The following is an 18,815-nucleotide window of genomic DNA, read 5'->3' as shown; positions in this document are numbered from 1 at the left end:
ACCGCGCGGGGGTCCTCTGGCACTGTCGATTGGCACCATCTGTAACCCGGCCCCTGTGATTACCCGGCCAGCCCTGTAATCTGTATTTGCCCTCCATCATGCGCGACTCAGCTGATGGAGCCACGCCGCCATGGCACACACACAGCCACGCGAGGGGGCGAGTGTCGGGGGAAGGGGAGAGCAAAAAAGGGTGACAAAGGGGAAGGGGGGCAGTGCTTTAAGATGTAAAAGAAAGTAAGGAAAGGGAATGCCAAGGAGTGAGAGGAAAGGGTTATCAAAGGGGAGTGTAGTAGTATTTCAAGGGTAAAGTGCCACGGGTTAAGAAGAAATAGGTATCGAAAGGAAAGCAGAATGGTAGTTAAAGAGTAAAATGTCAAGGAAAAAGAGGAAATGGGTATCAAAAGGAAGTGGAGTATTGTTTAAGCGATAGAATGTCAAGGCGTAATAGGAAATGGGTACTATCGAAAAGGAGTTGCATAGTGTTCTGAGGGTGTTGAATGCCAAGGGTTAAGAAGAAAAGGTATCAAAAGGGAACTGGAGTAGTGTTTTAATGGAGGAGTAAGAAGAAATGAGTATAGAAAGGGAAATGACAAGAGTTTAAAGGGAAGGTGGAATTGGGTTGTAGAAGAAAGTGGCTGAGGAAAGGTTTTAGAAGAAAAGGATGACTAAAGTGGAAGTTTTATTGTGTTTTGAGGGTCATACTAAAGAAAAGGGGAAAGAAGCATGAATTGAGAGATTATAAATAGTTATAAGTAAAATTTTCATGGATAAAGGGAAACAGGTGCCACAAGGTAATTGAAATACTTTAAAGGTAAAACAATATGGGAACGGAAATAAAGTGACGTGTTGCTTCAAAATGTCAAGCGTCAAGGGGTAAGGGTGCTAAAGGGTCGTCAAGGGGTAAGGGAGCTAAAGGGTAAACGGTACAGTATTTCAAAGCCAGAAGGAGCCAAAGTATGAGGGAATGAATTTTGAAGGGCGGTGCGGCATAATAATGTTTTAAGGTTACGTGCCGGGGGAAGAGAAAAGTCTGTTGATGGTAATTGGCCAGAAAAGTGTCGAGCAAAAACTGTTGATGTAGGGGCGGCCATGCGAGGCGGAAGGGAGGGCAAGCGTGGCAAGGCAGACGGAGGCGTGGAGACTGGCGCAAATGGGAAGCAATATCCAACGTGTGCTGCAGCTGAAAAGGACACCTATAGAAAAAAGGCACATAACACAACTAGAAAATCAGTGAAAAGAACGACGCGTGGTGGAAAAGCGAAGAGTGTAAGGACAAAGAAAAGGATAAATAAAAACTAGAAAACACACAAAAAACTACGGTAAGTGGAAAGAGAGGAAAGGAAGGGAAACGTAAAATGAAAGAAAATAAACACAAGTAGAAAACCATAGAAGAGAACTACGCTAAAGAGAGAAAAGAGAGAAAAGAAACATGAAGAAAAAGAAACATAATAGAACAAAAAAAACTAAGCTAGGTGGAAAGAGAAGGAAAGTAAGGATATATAACAACTAGAAAATATGTAAAAGAAAATCATAAAAATACAACTATGCAAGGTGAAAAACGCGGAAAGGAAGAACAAAGAAAGGAAAAAAATATAACAGAACCAGAAAATCATCGAAAAGAACTACACAGAGGAAGACGATAGGAAAGGAAAAAGAAAAGAAAAGAAGAAACAATGAAAAGTACGCATGAATATCGTTATACCAGACAGAAGGAATTAGTAAAGAAGTAACAAAATCGATACAAGAGCCATTATAGCGCCGTGCGAGTGCCAAGGAAATGTCACACCAGTAATGTCGAGGGATGTAAGGGGAGGAGGCAAGGGAGGTGTCAGGTGTCAAAGAGGAAGGCATTAGCCCTTTGAGGGGATGACAGGGAGAGTGCCAAGCGTGAGTGCCAATGCCAAGATACAAGAGAACACTTAGGGAGACTGCCAAGTGTAGATAGTGTGAGAGAAGAAAGGGAAAGGGGAAGGTAGACTAGAGATGGGATGAAAGGGAAAGGAAGGGATGAAGAAGAAAGAAAAGAAAAGAGAAGGGATGGAAAAGAAGAGGGAACCAAAAGGAAGGGAAAGGAAAGCAGGAGTAAAAATAAGGACGGGAAGGAAAGAGAAGGGAAAAGAAGGGAAGAGAACGGAAGATAAGGGAACGGAACCGAAGTGAAGGGCAGGGGAGCAGAGGGAAGGGAGGGGAATAAAAGGGATGAAATGGAAAGGAATGGAGAGGGGGAGAAAGGGAAGGAAAAGGATATATAAGAGAAAAAGGGAAGGGAAGAGTAAAGAGAGGGAACAAAAGAAGCAGGATAAAGTAGGAGAAGAGAAAGGAAAATGAAGTGAAGGAGAGAAAAAGAGTAGGAAGATGTAAGAGATGCAATCAGAGGGGAAGTAGAAAGGAGAAAGATTACGAATGGGAAGAGAAAAGGAATGGAAATGAAGTGAAGGGGAAGGAAACGCCTGACTTTATACCATAGTGGACTGTGATGTATGAATGAAAGTGAAAGGAGAGAAAAAGGTTGGAAGAAAAGAGACTAAAGGAAAGTATTGAAAAAAAGCAAAGGAGAAAAAATTAAGAGATATGCAAGAGAGGCAAATGCAGAGCTAAATAGAGGTAAGAACGGACAGTCATGCGGCGTGATATGTAGAGCAAGACGTAATGAGAGAGAGAAATTAGAGGGAGGGTAAGGGGAAAAAAGAAAGGTGGGCTAAAATTAGGAAAAATTAAAGGGAAATATGGGAGGAACGAAAGAAAGGGAGGGAGATGCAGGGAACACGTAGGAAAGAAGGGTGCATTGAACTTAGGAAAAAAGGCAAAAGACGGTAATGAGGTAAAAAAAAAAAGAGAGCAACGGTGAGGATTAAAAACTAGCAAAGAGGAAAAATAAAAAAGAGAACACGAGGGAAAGAGAGGGAGAAAATCTAACCCCCATAAAATAAGAAAAAAAAGACATATATAAAACGTAAATCATAGAAAAAATATACAAACAAAAACAGATAAAAAAAATACTGAACACACCAAAAAAAAAAGGAAATAAAAAAGAAAAAAAAAGAGAAAAAGCAAGCAAAAAATACATAAAAAATAAAAGATACAAAAAACATTCAACAAACCCCCCCCAAAAAAGTAAAAAAAAGAGAAAAAAAAAACTAAAAGCAAACATCCAAAGAATTACCTTATCACAAACAAACCATCATGACCCTTACCTTCCCCCCCCAAAAAAAAAATTATCCTCCCGTAGCAAAAAAGAAAAAAAATAGGAGGAAAGACGAGACGGAGTGTAATAATTAATTGTCTTGGTTAATGCGGAAGGTGGTTATTGTTGGAACCCTCGCCGTTACTAAGACCGAGAGAGGCGTTAGCTTCCTGGGGGGAGGGGGAGAAGGAGGCACTGAGGGACCAGAAGGGAAAGCTACAGAAGAGAAAAGGGAAAGGGAAGGCTGTAGGAGGTGAGGAGTAAGAAGAGAGAGGGTGAAATGAAAGTGAAGGAAAGAACTGAAATGATATGAAAAAAAAATGGTAGAAAGTAGACAAAATGCAAAAAAGTGAGAACATGTACATCAAAACAAAGGTAGGGAAATGTTGGATATGAGGACGATAAATGGATAAAAATGGATAATAGAAAGTAAAAAAAGTGTGTTGGAATAGGGCGGAAAGATAGATACGGAAGGCAAGAAAAGACTGGAAAGGGAACGGATAGATATGATAAGGAATGAAAGAATAGGAAGTACGAACCACTTGGGATAGGAGAAAGAATGGGAGGAGGAGAATGTTGAAGAAGAAGAAGAAGAAGTAAAAGAAGAAAAAGAAGAAGAAGAAGAAGAAGAAGAAGAAGAAGAAGAAGAAGAAGAAGAAGAAGAAGAAGAAGAAGAAGAAGAAGAAGAAGAAAAAGAAGAAAAAGAAAAAAAAGAAAAAAAAGAAAAAAAAGAAAGAAAAAGAAGAAGAAGAAGAAGAAGAAGAAGAAGAAGAAGAAGAAAGAAAATGAAAAGGCAGAAAAGTAAAAGTACTTTTTTTACAAAATTGTATAATGAATAAAAACGTGAATATTTATGGTTTTAGTTTCAGCAGTTGATAATTTTCCACACACACACACACACACACACACACACACACACACACACACACACACACACACACACACACACACACACACACACACACACACACACACACACACACACACACACACACACACACACACACACACACACAAACACACACACACACACACACACACACACACACACTCACACACATTTAATAAGTCGAAGATTACAGATAAAAATAAAACAAACAATAAACACTTAAGCTACTGGCAAATGATGAGCACGTAGACCAAGCACAAACAAACAAGCAACACGACAGAGAACACACAAACACCAATACACGTCTCATACTGCAGTCAAACAAATAGAAAACGGAACATTAATAGGATATGATTCAACTAAGCTTGAAGGAAAGGCAAGAGGAGGAGGAGGAGGAGGAGGAAGGAGAAGACGAAAGAGAAAGGAATAGAAGGATCAAGTAAGTGAGAGAAGGAGAACGAAGACGAGGAGAATAATAAAACATATACAAAAAAAATCGGAATAAAGAAGGAAATAAAGACAGAGAAAATACTATCCAAAGAGAAGTAAGAAGAAAGAAGAAGGAAAAAAATTATGAAAGAAAAAAACAGTAGAAAGGAAAGTCAGTATGAGAAAAAAAAACTGCGAAAAAGAGTAGAAAATATGAAGAGGGAGAAAAATATCTATAAAAAAAAATCCACCGATACCTTAAAGACCAATTTCAAAAAGCTTCTCCAAAATTATTCTTTCCATTAACTAATATATTTTGCCCAGAGATCATACCTGCCAGCACCTGTAATTAGTAAGCTGGCCGGGCCCCTCACCTTGCCCCCTCACCTTGCCCCCTCACCTTGCCCCCTCACCTGCCCCCTTCCGTCCCGCAGCCACCCACCCCCCTCCTTACCGTCCCCTACACACCTGCCCTAATTTTATACCTTAATTACCAATCCCCAGGACCAATCATCCCTTGAAAAACACCTGGATAAAATCAAGCCGTGTTTAGAGGAGGACGCGGCCCGGAAGACTCACTGAAGGCTACAGGAACGAGTGTACGCCGCCGGGGATGTTTGTGGGCGAGGGAAATACAGAGCAGCGTCGTGAGGGATGGCCGCATTACGCTGCCTCGAGGACTGGCGAGGGAACGATACTGGTATGAAGCACTTCTTGACTGATATGAAGCACTTCTTAACTTTATTATAGATCACTTTTTAACTTATTATAGGAAGCACTTCGTAACTCAGTATGAAGCGCTTCTTGAATTTATATAAAGCACTTTTGAGCGTAATATGAAGCACTTCCTACGTTACATGATGATGCTTCAGTGATTTGTGGCCGTACATAAGGAGAGCAGTACGTCGTGTGATATATCAAGATTTTTTTTTAAGCGAGTGTGCTGCAGGATGAACAAATGAGATAAAACATGCACAGACAGTGAAATAAAACAAAAATCATTAACAAACACAGTCATTAACAGGTAACCTAAATCGTCAGGTAGTTAGCAAAAGGTGTACTTACGTCGGGACACTCCCACGGTGGACGGCGACATGAGGGAAGGATTTTGTCTGGAAAAAAAAAAAAAGTTATAATAATTTAATAGAATATACCAGAGTGATTCTACATATGTTAGGTTCACTTTCCCTGCGTGCTGCTTTTAATGAAAAAGTTATTGGTCTGCGGCAAGCTATATATTTATTAGTAATTGCCTATATATTTTTTCTTTTTTTAATATTTCTTAGGTTTTTCTCTTCAGACAAATGTGAAAAGTTGAGTTTTATAGTTTTGTGTTTTTAATTTGGCTCACGTTATTTTTTTTTCCTAAAGAACTATTTTTAGGGATTATTTTGATTCTGAGGTTTATTAGTTATCTTTTAATTTGTGTAACTTTTGTGAACCATTTTTCAGCCTTGACTTGGATTTTATGAGCGTTACGCTGCAGACAAACAGCTACCGTCTGTATGTCTATCTTTTTATCTACCTGTCTACCTGTCTATTTATTTTAACTATCTATCGATCTATCTGTCTGTCTATGATTAACGTATACCAAAGTAAGCATTTCCTTCTATTTCTGTCTGTTCACGTTATTCCTCGGACGAGCCAGTACCAAGCACAAAAAAAACACACAAAAAAAATCACCTTCCCCCTCTCATAACGCCCCTCTTCCACACATACACACAGCCCTTCCAACGCCCTCTATCACCCCTCACATCCTCCTTTTCCACCCTTTCAATTTCTTGCTCTCACACTAAGGGCCAGTTCGATAATCCAGCACAGTCATTGTAAGCGCCCGAACTAAACTATATTCTCAACAAAGATCCGTTATTTCAACTCGGCACCAGATATTAAATAGATTTCCTGTGTGGATTCCTAAAATCTCCTACTTTTTATATCAACGCCAAACACTATACAAGGAACTTTCGTCGTGTGTTGTGTTTGGTTGGGGAGCTTACAAACTTGCTGCAATGGACTGTAAAATTGCCCCTACATCCTCTACCACTCTTCTTACCACCACAATCCCCCCACCACTCCCACTCCATACCTTCCCATAGCTACACCACCACAGCCCTCCCCACACCCTCCCAATACTCTATCACCCTTCACATCCCCTCTCCCCCCCCCCTTCCAAGCTCTCATGCTGTATTCTCTATCAATCTCCTTACCACCACATTCAGTCCATACCTCCTCATAACTACACCTCCACGGCTCTCCTCACAGACCCCCAATACACACTCTACCACCCTTCATATCCCCCCTTTCTTTCCCCATCCCCAATCTAATTTCCACCACTAGAACATTACATCCACTCCATACTTCCCTATACTTACAGCTCATCAGCCCATCCCACATCTTCCCAATACACTCTCTTATCACCCTTCACATCCCCTTTTTCAATCCTCCACCCACTCCAATTTCCACCACTTGAACACTACATCCACTCCATACTTCCCCATACCCACACCTCCTCAGCCCTTCCCACATCCTCCCAATACAGTCTCCTATCACCCTTCACATCCCCTTTTTCAATCCTCCACCCACTCCAATTTTCACCGTTCCTCACACCACACCCATTTTATACCTCCCCATAGCGACACCCACACAGCCCTCCCCACACTTACCCAATACCCTCTCTATCACCCCTCACATCTCCTCCCCTCCCCCTCCCATCCCCCCTCGTTAACCATCCAACACACACGTCTTTCCAGATCGTTAAACAACACCTGCAGGCAATAAACGACAATTAACCTCAGACGTAGGCATGTTGAGGGAGGCCTGGGACCCCCCCGCTCAACCCCCTCGCCTCTTCTCGCTCCCCCTTTCCCCTCCTTTCTTCCCCTTCACTTCCCCTCACCTCCCATGACCCCACACTAGCCCCCTTCACCTCCCCTTTAACTCTTTTTTGACCATGTTCTGGCACCCCTCACCCCTACCCCCCTTACCTACCCCTGACCTTGTATTGGCACCCTTTTCCAACCCTTACCATCCTCCTCCCCTTTGTCCTCATTCTTCACCCCTTCCTGGCACTCCCCTCACTGCCCTCATCCCTTGGCATATCCTCCCCTTCCCTGCCCTTACCGACCCTTAAATATGTTTCCCTAATAGTGCCTCTACCCATTTAACCTCCCTTTACCACCCTCATTTTCCTTCACCTTCCTTACTCCCCTTCACCACCCTTATTCTCCCCATTACCCCCCTCACTGCCCTCCTCCCCTCCCTGAACAGCCAGTTTACTTATAATTATTTAGTCCTTTTTTTACTGTAATTCATTTAGGGAACAGTTTATTTTTTCTTGACAATTTTCCTCTCACTTCCTGATGCCATTTTTTATTGCCCTTTTTTTTCCTTCCAGCTAAGTAGTCAAGTCTTTGTTTCATATTTTTGTGTTTTATTTTGTTTTCTTCTTTGATATTTCAGCTTCCTCTTTCTTTTATATCTCCTCCTTTTCCTTTCTCTCCTCCTCCTCCTCCTTCTCCTCCTCCGCCTCCTCCTCCTCTCTTCCTACACACGTCTCTCTCTTTTTCCATCAAATGTTTCTTTCCTCCTAGAAAAGAGCGAAGAAAAATTCTTTCCTTCCTCCGTCTCTTTCTTTCCCTCCTTCATACATTTTCTCTCTCTCTCTCTCTCTCTCTCTCTCTCTCTCTCTCTCTCTCTCTCTCTCTCTCTCTCTCTCTCTCTCTCTCTCTCTCTCTCTCTCTCTCTCTCTCGTCCTAGCTTTATATCTTTCTCCGTCATGCATTATTCATCCTTTCCTTTCAGAGAAGTAGAAAAAGAAAACAAAAGAAAAAAAAGGAAAAGAAAAATGACTAAAAAATGCGAGCCAAAAAGAAAATAAGTAGGTCAGAGAAAGATAATGACCAAGTGCTGAAAGAGAGAGAGAGAGAGAGAGAGAGAGAGAGAATGTGAGTAAATCTTATATTATCATGAAAGAACAAACGAGAGCAAATAATTAAGAAAAGAAGACGAAAACGCGAGGGAGGGAGAAAGGAATGGATAAAGGGAGGGGCAGTGATGGCGGGAAAGGGAGGAAGAGGAAAGAAAGGAAGGTGAGCAGGAAAAGAGGAGGAACATCAGAAGCAAGGAAAGAAATAAGAGAAAGGGAACGACTATAGTGAAGGAAAGTTGATAAGAAATAAGGAAAATGGAATAAAATTAATGAAAGGAAGGAATACAGAGAAAGAAGAAAGAGAAAGAGGAGGAGGGAAAGAAGGTTGAGGAAGGAGGGAACTATAAGTAAGAGAAGGTGGAAAAAGGGAAGGACAAGAAGCAAAAAAAAAAAAAAAAAAAAAAAAAGAGGACCCAGTGAAGTGGAGTTGATAAGAAGCAGGAAAATAAAACAAAGAAAAGAAGAAAGGAAACAGAAAAAGAAGTAGGAGTAGGAGGAGGAGGAAGAAGGGGATGAAAAAGAGAAAATGCAGGAAAAAGATTAGCAGAAAGAGAGAGGAAACAGTAAAGTGAAGTTGATAAGAAGCAAGAAAAGGAAAAGAAAAAGGAAGGAAGAATACAGAGAAAGAAGGAGGAAGAGGAGGAGGAGGGAAGGAGGAGGGGGGAAGTAGGGTTCCGAGGCAAGAGAGGACTATAAACAGGAGGAGGAGAAGGAAGATGAGTAGGAGGAGGAGGAGGAGGAGGCCTGGGGGGTGGGGGCGGTAATGGTCGTATTTTAATGTACGCTGCCGGCTCCTGTCCCAATAATTGGATTAACAGCGTAATGAGCCCAGCATCTCGCGACTTAAGCAAGATGAACATTTGGAGGGGTCTTGGGTGCACCTCTCTCTCTCTCTCTCTCTCTCTCTCTCTCTCTCTCTCTCTCTCTCTCTCTCTCTCTCTCTCTCTCTCTCTCTCTCTCTCTCTCTCTCTCTCTCTCTCTCTCTCTCTCTCTCTCTCTCTCTCTCTCTCTCTCTCTCTCTCTCTCTCTCTCTCTCTCTCTCTCTCTCTCTCTCTCTCTCTCTCTCTCTCTCTCTCTCTCTCTCTCTCTCTCTCTCTCTCTCTCTATGTCTTTAAGTAACATAGCAAAAATAGAATTACGCCCAAACTTTGATACACCCCATCCCATTTTATATCTCCATAAATAATAAGTTAATCCCATTACGAACTATTTTTTTACTCTCAAATTAATGAGTTTCAATCAAATTACGGAGATGACTCTTACGTAAATGACGAAATTCATAACCATCAAACGTTTTATTTTTTCACATTGTTCTATTTTTTTTTTTCTTTAATATGAGACGGGAACGATGACAATTTCTTCCCCTCATATACCCCATTCACTTCCTTCGCTCTCGTTCCTTTTCCCTTCCTTCCCTTCCCTGCTCTCCCTCCCTCTCATTCCTTTCCCCTCCCTTCCCTTCTCTCTTCCCTTCTCTTCCCATTCCTTCCCTTTCGTTCCCTTCCCTGCTCTCCCTCCCTCTCATTCCTTTCCCCTCCCTTCCCTTCTCTCTTCCCTTCTTTTCCCATTCCTTCCCTTCCCTGCCCTCCTTTCCTCTTCCTCTCCCCTTCCCTCCCCTCCACCCCTTTCATTTTAGCTTCCCCATAAACATTCTAATTCTCCGCATGTATAAATTACGTGGTTTTTCTTCCCCTCGGCCTCCAGTGTGTCCGCTGGATGGCTCTTTTGATCAATGGCTTTTATGGAGGAACGCGATAAAGGGTAAAGTGTAGCGGCGGCGAAGGCTTGGCTTCTCGGAGCGTGGCCGCCGCGAGTGTGTGTTCTCTTCCGTCCCTTTTGTCTTTATGCGATACGTCATTTTAATAATTATGATACCTTGTACTTCTCAGAGACACTGGCATCATTTACTTCAAGCATCAGCAACAAGAAATAATAGTAATGATAATAATAATAACAACAACAATAACAGCAACAGCAATAATGATAATAATAATAATAATAATAATAATAATAATAATAATAATAATAATAATAATAATAATAATAATAATAATAATAATAATAAGTACGCATAAAACATAGAAAAGCTAATAGCACAAACAGCACTAGATGACGAAATCCAGTTCGACATACTCCAAAACACACACACACACACACACACACACACACACACACACACACACACACACACACACACACACACACGTACGCACGCTCGGCTATCATCAGCCTATTTAAATAAATTCAACGCGATCACAATCACACAAGTACCGTTGAGGTGGTGGTGGTGGTGGTGGCAGTCGTGCACCATCACCATAACAAACACCACCACCATTACCAAAAACACCATCACCACCACCATCATCATAACCCCTCCCCCCACCATCACCACTACCAAAAACACCATCACCACCACCATCATCATAACCCCCCCACCACCACCACTACCAAAAACACCATCACCACCACCATCATCATAACCCCACCACCACCACTATTACCAAAAACACCATCACCACCACCATCATCATAACCTCCCCCACCACCACCATAACCAATAACACCACCACCACCATCAACAACAGTAACAAAATCAACAAAGCAACTGAGATAATAAGAGCAACAGTGGCAACAACCAAATCACTTCACTCATATCATCCCCAAAACATCAACTTTAATATAATAAAAAAAAGCACAGCAAAAAGCAACATCGATCCCCGGGCAGTGTTTGGATGTGCTTTGAGAGGGTCCATCACTTGTGTGACTCCAAGCCTTCATACGCTTTTAAATACATGCACACAGCTGCGTCATTTACCACACACATACTCAGGTGCTTCATTAACAACACAGATAAACACAGGTGCGATCAAAGCCACTCTTATATTCTGTCCTTATAAGTTGACGACTTGCAGACATTGATTTTAATTCTTTCATGAGGAGAGTATCAAGATTCCTCTTCTACCGCAATTTTTCTCTCTTCTGGTCTCATTTATTTTTTCTTATGCTGGAGAAGCGCCTAGCGGGCTTTTTTATTGTTCTTATATTTTTTTCTTTCTCTCCCTTAAGCTGTTTGCCTTGCCGTAAAAAATAAACAATCACAATATAATTTGCAAACGAGACGCTTGACGCAGGCCGTGTTTGTGAAGGAGACAGCCGCCCTGGGGAACGCCAGTGGTCCAGGGGGAGGCGTACAGGGGCGGCAGCGACGGCCGGAGTGACTGCAATAATATTTCACCAAATGCAGAAGAAAGAAAAAATAGGGATATATTGAGAGAAGAGAAAAAAAATAAGCCGAAGACACGAGGAGGAAGAGAAGGACAAGGGAGGAAGCAGAAGGATCACGCAGAAGGAGGCGAAGCAGACGCAAGCTGAACTACTCCTGAAAACTTCCTTGTGTGAACCGTCCACTTTTAGGCTTACAGGGCTTTCCCGGTGAAGGCCTATGGTGGTGGTGGTGGTGGGACAGCAAGGAGCGGGAGGAGCTTTACACATTCAGCTGTCGGCCGGGAGAGGGCAGCACCACCCACCACGCAGGCCTCCCGCCCCCTTCCGCCCCCTCCCGCGCCCAGGCTCATCCCGGCCACCGCCTCCAGTCTCCTCCCGGTGTTGATATATAAACAAAGACTCGTGTACGTGCGTCATGTATGTTTATATTGTGGCGGTGGTGGTGGTGGTGGTGCCTGCAGTGACGGTAGTGGGTGTAGAAGTAAAAGTAGTGGTGGTGATAGCACTCGAAGTGGTGTGGGTATATGGTTCACACACACACACACACACACACACACACATGCATGCTTATATTGCGGCGGCGCACTAGTGGTGGTTGTGGCGGTGGTGGTGGTGGCAGTAGTAGAAGCGATGGAAGTGATGGAATAGCAGCTGTAGTGGTAGTAGTAGTGGTGGTGGTATATGGCACTGTACACACACACACACACACACACACACACACACACACACACACACACACACACATACACACTCCGATAAGTCCTCCCGGGGCGGCGTGGGTCTGGTTACAGGGCTGCCGTGGGGGGTCTGATTACAAGTGTTTCAGCCCCCGTAGACCGTCGCCAGGGCTGACACGGGGGCTCTGTGTGTGTGTGTGTGTGTGTGTGTGTGTGTGTGTGTGTGTGTGTTAAGCAAATACGTGACCTCAGACTTATGGGTGATGAGGTTTTATTTACGTTTCTCTCTCTCTCTCTCAGGGTAATTAGAGACCCAGCTCGTGGCGTCGTCTCTGAGATTAATTTGACGTCGGGGCTTCGCAGGACCCTAAGAAAAAGTGAGATAGAATAAGAATAAGAAGACGTGTGTGTATACTTATTAAGACCGATGCCTGTTCTCTCTCTCTCTCTCTCTCTCTCTCTCTCTCTCTCTCTCTCTCTCTCTCTCTCTCCCCTACAAGCACGTCCTCTTCCTCTCCTCGTGTTTACTTTAGAAATATTGACCTCGTTTCTGTCATCTATATCTAAGAGGCAAATACCGTTCTGGCCACCCGCCACTCCACGCTTACTATTTGTTATTCCCTCTCCCTTTTTTTCTGTACCCTCTCGCTGCATTTCCGCATTTCCGAACACACACACACACACACACACACACACACACACACACACACACACACACACACACACACACACACATACCTCTCCTACCCACACACACTCACACACAAACCAAATAAACGTATGCCAAAAGAGAATAAAAAAGGGCATCAAACAAAAAAAAGGAAAAGTCAAAGTACAGCAAAAAAAAAAAGATGAAGTGAGAGATAAAAGCGAAAGAGAAGCCCCTACTAAAGTAATTACCCTCAAAATAATTACAATCTCCCTCCACCGGCGCTCAAAACAAATATGGACAAACGTGCAATTACGAGGGTTTATTAAGACCATAAAAAATAAATCATAGGCCTCCGCTTCCCCTTTTCGGCTCACCTGTCGGCGGGAACAATTAAGGCGAGGCGGCGAGCAGGTAAAAGGTCCTCAGGTGCCCGAATACCTCCTCATCTTCGCACCTCGTCGCCTCGCTCTCATTATTATAACATGAATTTCTTAGTCACTTTCGTTGAGGTTGTGGATGTTGGTGTTCCGTTGTACTTTTTGTCTCCTATATATGCGTCTCTATTTCTTTTTGCATGTTTTGTTTGCTTATTTGTTTGTTTCTCCCGTTTCATAGCCTCTCGAGATGGTTTAATCCTTCTCTTCCTCCTCTTCGTCCGTGTCGCCCTCTTTTTTTGCTTCATCTTTCTTCTCCTCCTCCTCCTCCTCGTCCTAGATTTTTTTTTCTCTCCGCCGCATCTTCCTCCTCCTCCTTGTCCTAGTCCTCTTCTTTTCCTCCTACTCATCTTTCTACTCCTCGTCTCTCTCTCTTTCTTTCTTTTTCTTTTTTGTATTCATCTTTCTACTGCTACTCCTTAATTGTCCTATAAAAAAAAAGTCGGTTCCACGAGAGCTGGCAGAGATTTTCCTTCAAGGGTGGACTTGCAGACTTGGTATCATTGCATGGGTAATGGTACTGCGCGCTTATTGGTCAATTCTTAACTTATTCTGATGCGCATAAAATTGACTTTGTATTCCCACCACAACCCTTTGTGAATTTTAAGGTAACAGATTGCACCGATAAAAACTAATGCAATAATATCTTTATTGATAAGTATATGCCTTTTGAACTATCATAATTTAATCTGAAACAACATTCATAATAAAACCAAGTCAGAACTGCACGTAAACGGACAGTGTCCAGCGACTGAAGCGACTGTTTAGGCTAGACTTTTTTTTGCTACTTTTTACTACAACAAAGTGCTAGGCTACAGTCTAATTAACTCATTTATTGTGAGATTTCTTGGTATATTTTTAGACTTGGCTTAGTCATAGTGTTTAGTGATGCTACGGAGTCATAACGGAAACATTGACCTAAGGCAAGAACCTTCTCATTTCTTTCATCGTCCAATCATTATTCCTGAAATATGTTTCTAATATTTATGGGTAATAACCTAATAAATAGCCATAAGGAAGAACGATTATAAGAATAATTACATTTATATACCAATAGTGTTGACTTTAAGAGGTAGCAGAGCGCGAGAGATAGTACGCTATGTCATGGCAAACGATTTGGACCGTATTGGCTATACAGGCAGCGCCACACGTGGCAACTCGATGAACTATCAAAGCAGTACTTTCCATAGAGTTCAAGTTATAGACTAGACTGCGTCTGAGGCTGGCTTCGGGATACACCGCCTTGATGCCGCCACCGCTCCAAGCCAACGGCTACACACACTTCACTCCTACCTGATTTCCTGACAATACTATTTGACATGAAGAAAAGTGAAATCAGCATGGTCTTCCTGAGGAAGTTCTGCAATGCATGGAATACATTTGTAACTGTAAAGTAGTTAATAATATTCGAAAATGAGGGTTAAGTAAAATGGTGTGAAAACACTGAAAGACGAAGCCGGCCTCAGTTTTTCTTCATGCCAAATAGTAGTGTCAGGAAATTGGGTAGGAATGAAGTGTGTGCAGTCCTTGGCTCGGAGCGGTGACGGCAACAAGGCGGTGTATCCCGAAGCCAGCCTCAGACGCACTCTAGTCTATAACTTGAACTCTATGCTTTGACAGTCACCAAGTGGTTACGTGTGGCGCTGCCTGTATATCCAATACGGTCACTGGACCGTATTGGCTATACAAGCAGCGCCACGTGTGGCCACTCGGTGAATTGTCAAAGCAGTACTTTCCATAGAATTCAAGTTATGCACTAGAGTGTATCTGAGGCTGCCTCCAGGATACAAGGCGTTGGTGCCGCCACCGCTCCAAGCCAACGACTGCACACACATTACGTCTACGCGATTTCTTGACACTACTATTTGACATGGAGAAAAACTGGAATCGGGTTGGAGTGAAGTGTTGCAATCATCGGCTTGGAGCGATGGTGGCAACATGGCCGTGTATCTCGGAGACAGCCTCGGACGCACTCTAGTCTATAATTTGAACTCTATGGAAAGTACAGCTTTGAGTTGAGTGGCCATATGTGTCGCTGCCTGTATAGCCAATACTGTCCAATGCCGCAGCTTAGATCAAGTAAAAAACAGCCAGTGAGCGGCGCGAAGACCGTCACTCAAGCAATGACGCCATGTCCGCGAGTCCATCCCTGAAGGAAAATCTCCGCCAGCTCTCGTTGAACCGACTATAGTTATCTTATTTCCTCCGTCTCATCTCTCTCTTCCTCCTCGTTCAGTCCTTTTCGGTTCCTCCTGCTCATCTTTCCACTCTTCTTCTTCGTTCTCCTTCTTTCCTTTACATTTTTATTCGTTTTTCTTGCCTGTCTCTATGTTCCACACCTGATTAAAAGCACCTTCATCCTAGTCCTCCTCCTCCTTTTCATTCTCTTTTTTTCCTCCTCCTCCTATAATGTCTCTGAATCTCCTTGTCCCTCTGTCCCACATCCTACTAAAGGCACCCTCACCATCCTCCTCCTCCTCCCCTATTGTCCCCGGGTGTCCCCCTTTGTGGCTTGCGGTCGGCGTGTCGCGTGTTGGGCGTCTCAGTGTCACCCTTTGTTAGTCGAGAGTGTCATCGGAGTGGCCGCGTCGCACCACCGCTTAAATGGGACACCAACTGAGCCTCTTGTCGCGGCCCTGACGAGCCGCCACCGTGCCCTCCCCTGCCTGTCCCCTTGTCTGTCCCTGCCTCTCCCTGCCACCTCCTCCATCCCTGCCTCCCCCTCTCTCTCCCTCTCTGTATGTCTGTCTCGCTGTGTCTGTGTCCCCTCTTTCTTTTTTTTTTTTTAGGGGAGGGGAGGTCCGGTGGCTTATGCGGATTTGTGTGTTATGTTGTGCTGAGTGTGTGTGTGTGCGTGTGTGTGTGTGTGTGTGTGTGTGGTTTAAATAGAGTACACACAAAGCACGTGGAACTTCATGAGTGACTATCTACGCAGTGTATGAGAGAGAGAGAGAGAGAGAGAGAGAGAGAGAGAGAGAGAGAGAGAGAGAGAGGACAATGAGGGATGAAACGGATATTTGGGTCCTCTCCACACCCACTTAAAATCTCTCTCTCTCTCTCTCTCTCTCTCTCTCTCTCTCTCTCTCTCTCTCTCTCTCTCTCTCTCTCTCTCTCTCTCTCTCTCTCTCTCTCTCTCTCTCTCGGGCACTCTGGTGGGTCTTCAGAATCGCTTTTGTCACTCTCAAGGATCATGTTTCCTGTGTGTGTGCGTGTGTGTGTGTGTGTGTGTGTGTGTGTGTGTGTGTGTGTGTGTGTGTGTGTGTGTGTGTGTGTGTTGATACATTAGATCCGCATTTTCTAAACTTAATCTCTCAAAATAAGCTATCGTCGTCTCCGCCACTATCTCCCTCTTTCCCTTCCTCCTCCTCCTCCTCCTCTGCCTCCTCCTCATCCTTCTGTCCAAGAGCTCACCCAGTCACCCTATACTACTCCTCCTCCTCCTCCTGCTCCTCCCCTTCACTCTCCGCTGAGGGCCAGATCCTCCTTTACGTGACCACTGGGGAGGATTCAAACCCCTTTATCTGGTCACTTCTCAAGGGTCTTTATTATTATTTTTAACGACCACGACCACGACCCACATCCACCACCACCACCACCACTACCACCACCACCACCACCATCGCTGCCACCACCACCAGCTGTGCTCAGGCAGTCACCACCAACAACGCAGCATATACTAAAATATCTACAACATAAGAATAGTAATGTGCGTAAATACTTATACTAATAATACTTCTGCTACTGCTACTATCCTATTACTACTACCACTACTACTACAACGGTTCTAAATAACTAACAAACTGTAACTGGATTATTGAAGCTTTTAACCACAACACCGCTGCACCTCCACCACCGCCGCCGCCATCACCACCATCCTCACCATCACCACCAGCCACCACTAACCATCACCTGCCTTATTAGCATGTAACCACAATCACCACAACCGTCACACTCAACTCAACCACTACACCAATTAACATCACCATAAACACACACACACACACACACACACACACACACACACACACACTAACATAGAAAAAAATAATGATGACAATAATTATAATAATATAATATATAATGATAATAATAATAACAATTACAATTATAATAATAATAATTATAATAATACAGGTGTTAGGAAGGTAAGTGTTACGGACATAATAATTATTATCTTGTGTTAACCATAAACACAGAGACAGAAATGTAGGAAGGATGTGCAGAGCGAAACAAAATAAATAAAGGAGGACAAGGATGTGAAATGCTTCTTACTGACTCTGAACGGCGGCGAAGTGAAGCCAACGAGGCAACAAAAGCGACGAGGACGATCAGGTGACGAGGACGCTGCAAAAAGCAAAACAAACACTTAAAAAGGAAGCGGCAAGTTGTAGATCTTATAGACACCTTTACAAAGGTTATATGTACACATACAAACAAACAAACAAGCAAACACACATATGAAATAAGTTAACTATTAATTGAAAAATAAAACAGGCGTCAGAGGATACTTTGGTAAATAAAACAAAAAAAATGCCACTCATACATATAAAAGTAGATGAAATTTATCGATGCCAAAAAGATTATCAAACTTATATAAAATCGTGAACGTATTGGAGGGGTTTTTGTTCTACAGTGAACTAGTAATAGCTGCAGATGATGGTGATGATGATGATGATGATGACGATGTAAGGAAAAAAGTGCCACTAAAAAGTGTTTCGGCAAACTAAACAAAACACAGCTTGCTTTCAAGAACAAAATTCTGTCTCACTAAAATTCTGACACATGAACAAGTAGGTATTTAATATGAGGAAAGATAAAATTACGTATAATCCACTGGCTTCATACATGTAATAAACGCATCTTATACATCAACCCGACGAGCTGACCACCCACAACAAATACTGCTGATCCGAAGGGAGGTGGAGGAGGAGGAAAAATAAAAATAAGAAGAGGAGGAGCAGGAGAAGAAAGAGGAAGAGGAGGAGGAGGAGGAGGAGGAGGAGGAGGAGGAGGAGGAGGAGGAGGAGGAGGCTAAGATCAATGTGCTGAGAACACATTGAATATAATGGAAATATAACATTAGCAATTATTGTGTTAACCTAGGGCCTTTTTCTTACATAAAAGCTACGCATAATAAAGGGACTCTGGCTGAACGGTCTACGGAGCGAGGAAGAATTAAGTGATGAGGGAATGAGGAAGGAGTGTGATAACGGGTGAGGTAGGCATGAAGAGACAAGAAAAAAAAATGAAGGGACAGAAATATAAAGGAGAGACCATTAGGAATAGGGGTGAGAAAGTATATGATGATACAGGAGTATGTATAGGGACAAAGATGTAGTCAAAAAGATCATAAGAAAAAGGAGGAGGAAACGAAACGAAGCGTGAAGTGAAGGTAAC

The 18,815-nt window shown here is 43.1% G+C and overlaps 1 long non-coding RNA gene across 1 annotated transcript in view; it reads right to left on the bottom strand.

Annotated features, from left to right (window-relative positions):
- Nucleotides 1-17,765, bottom strand: part of LOC127007632 (uncharacterized) — a 92,738-nt gene extending 74,973 nt beyond the window's left edge. The window contains exons 1-2 of the long non-coding RNA XR_007760309.1: nt 17,695-17,765; nt 5,568-5,614 (exon numbers count right to left, since the gene is read on the bottom strand). This is a non-coding gene — a long non-coding RNA (uncharacterized LOC127007632). The remainder of the gene's footprint in view (nt 1-5,567; nt 5,615-17,694) is intronic.
- Nucleotides 17,766-18,815: the final 1,050 nt, after the last annotated feature.

This window comes from Eriocheir sinensis, chromosome 36, assembly GCF_024679095.1.
Source record: "Eriocheir sinensis breed Jianghai 21 chromosome 36, ASM2467909v1, whole genome shotgun sequence".
In the NCBI taxonomy this organism is placed as follows: Eukaryota; Metazoa; Arthropoda; class Malacostraca; order Decapoda; family Varunidae; genus Eriocheir; species Eriocheir sinensis.
The sequence above is the reverse complement of the archived record's forward strand: the minus strand, read 5'-3'. Positions and strand labels throughout refer to the sequence as shown.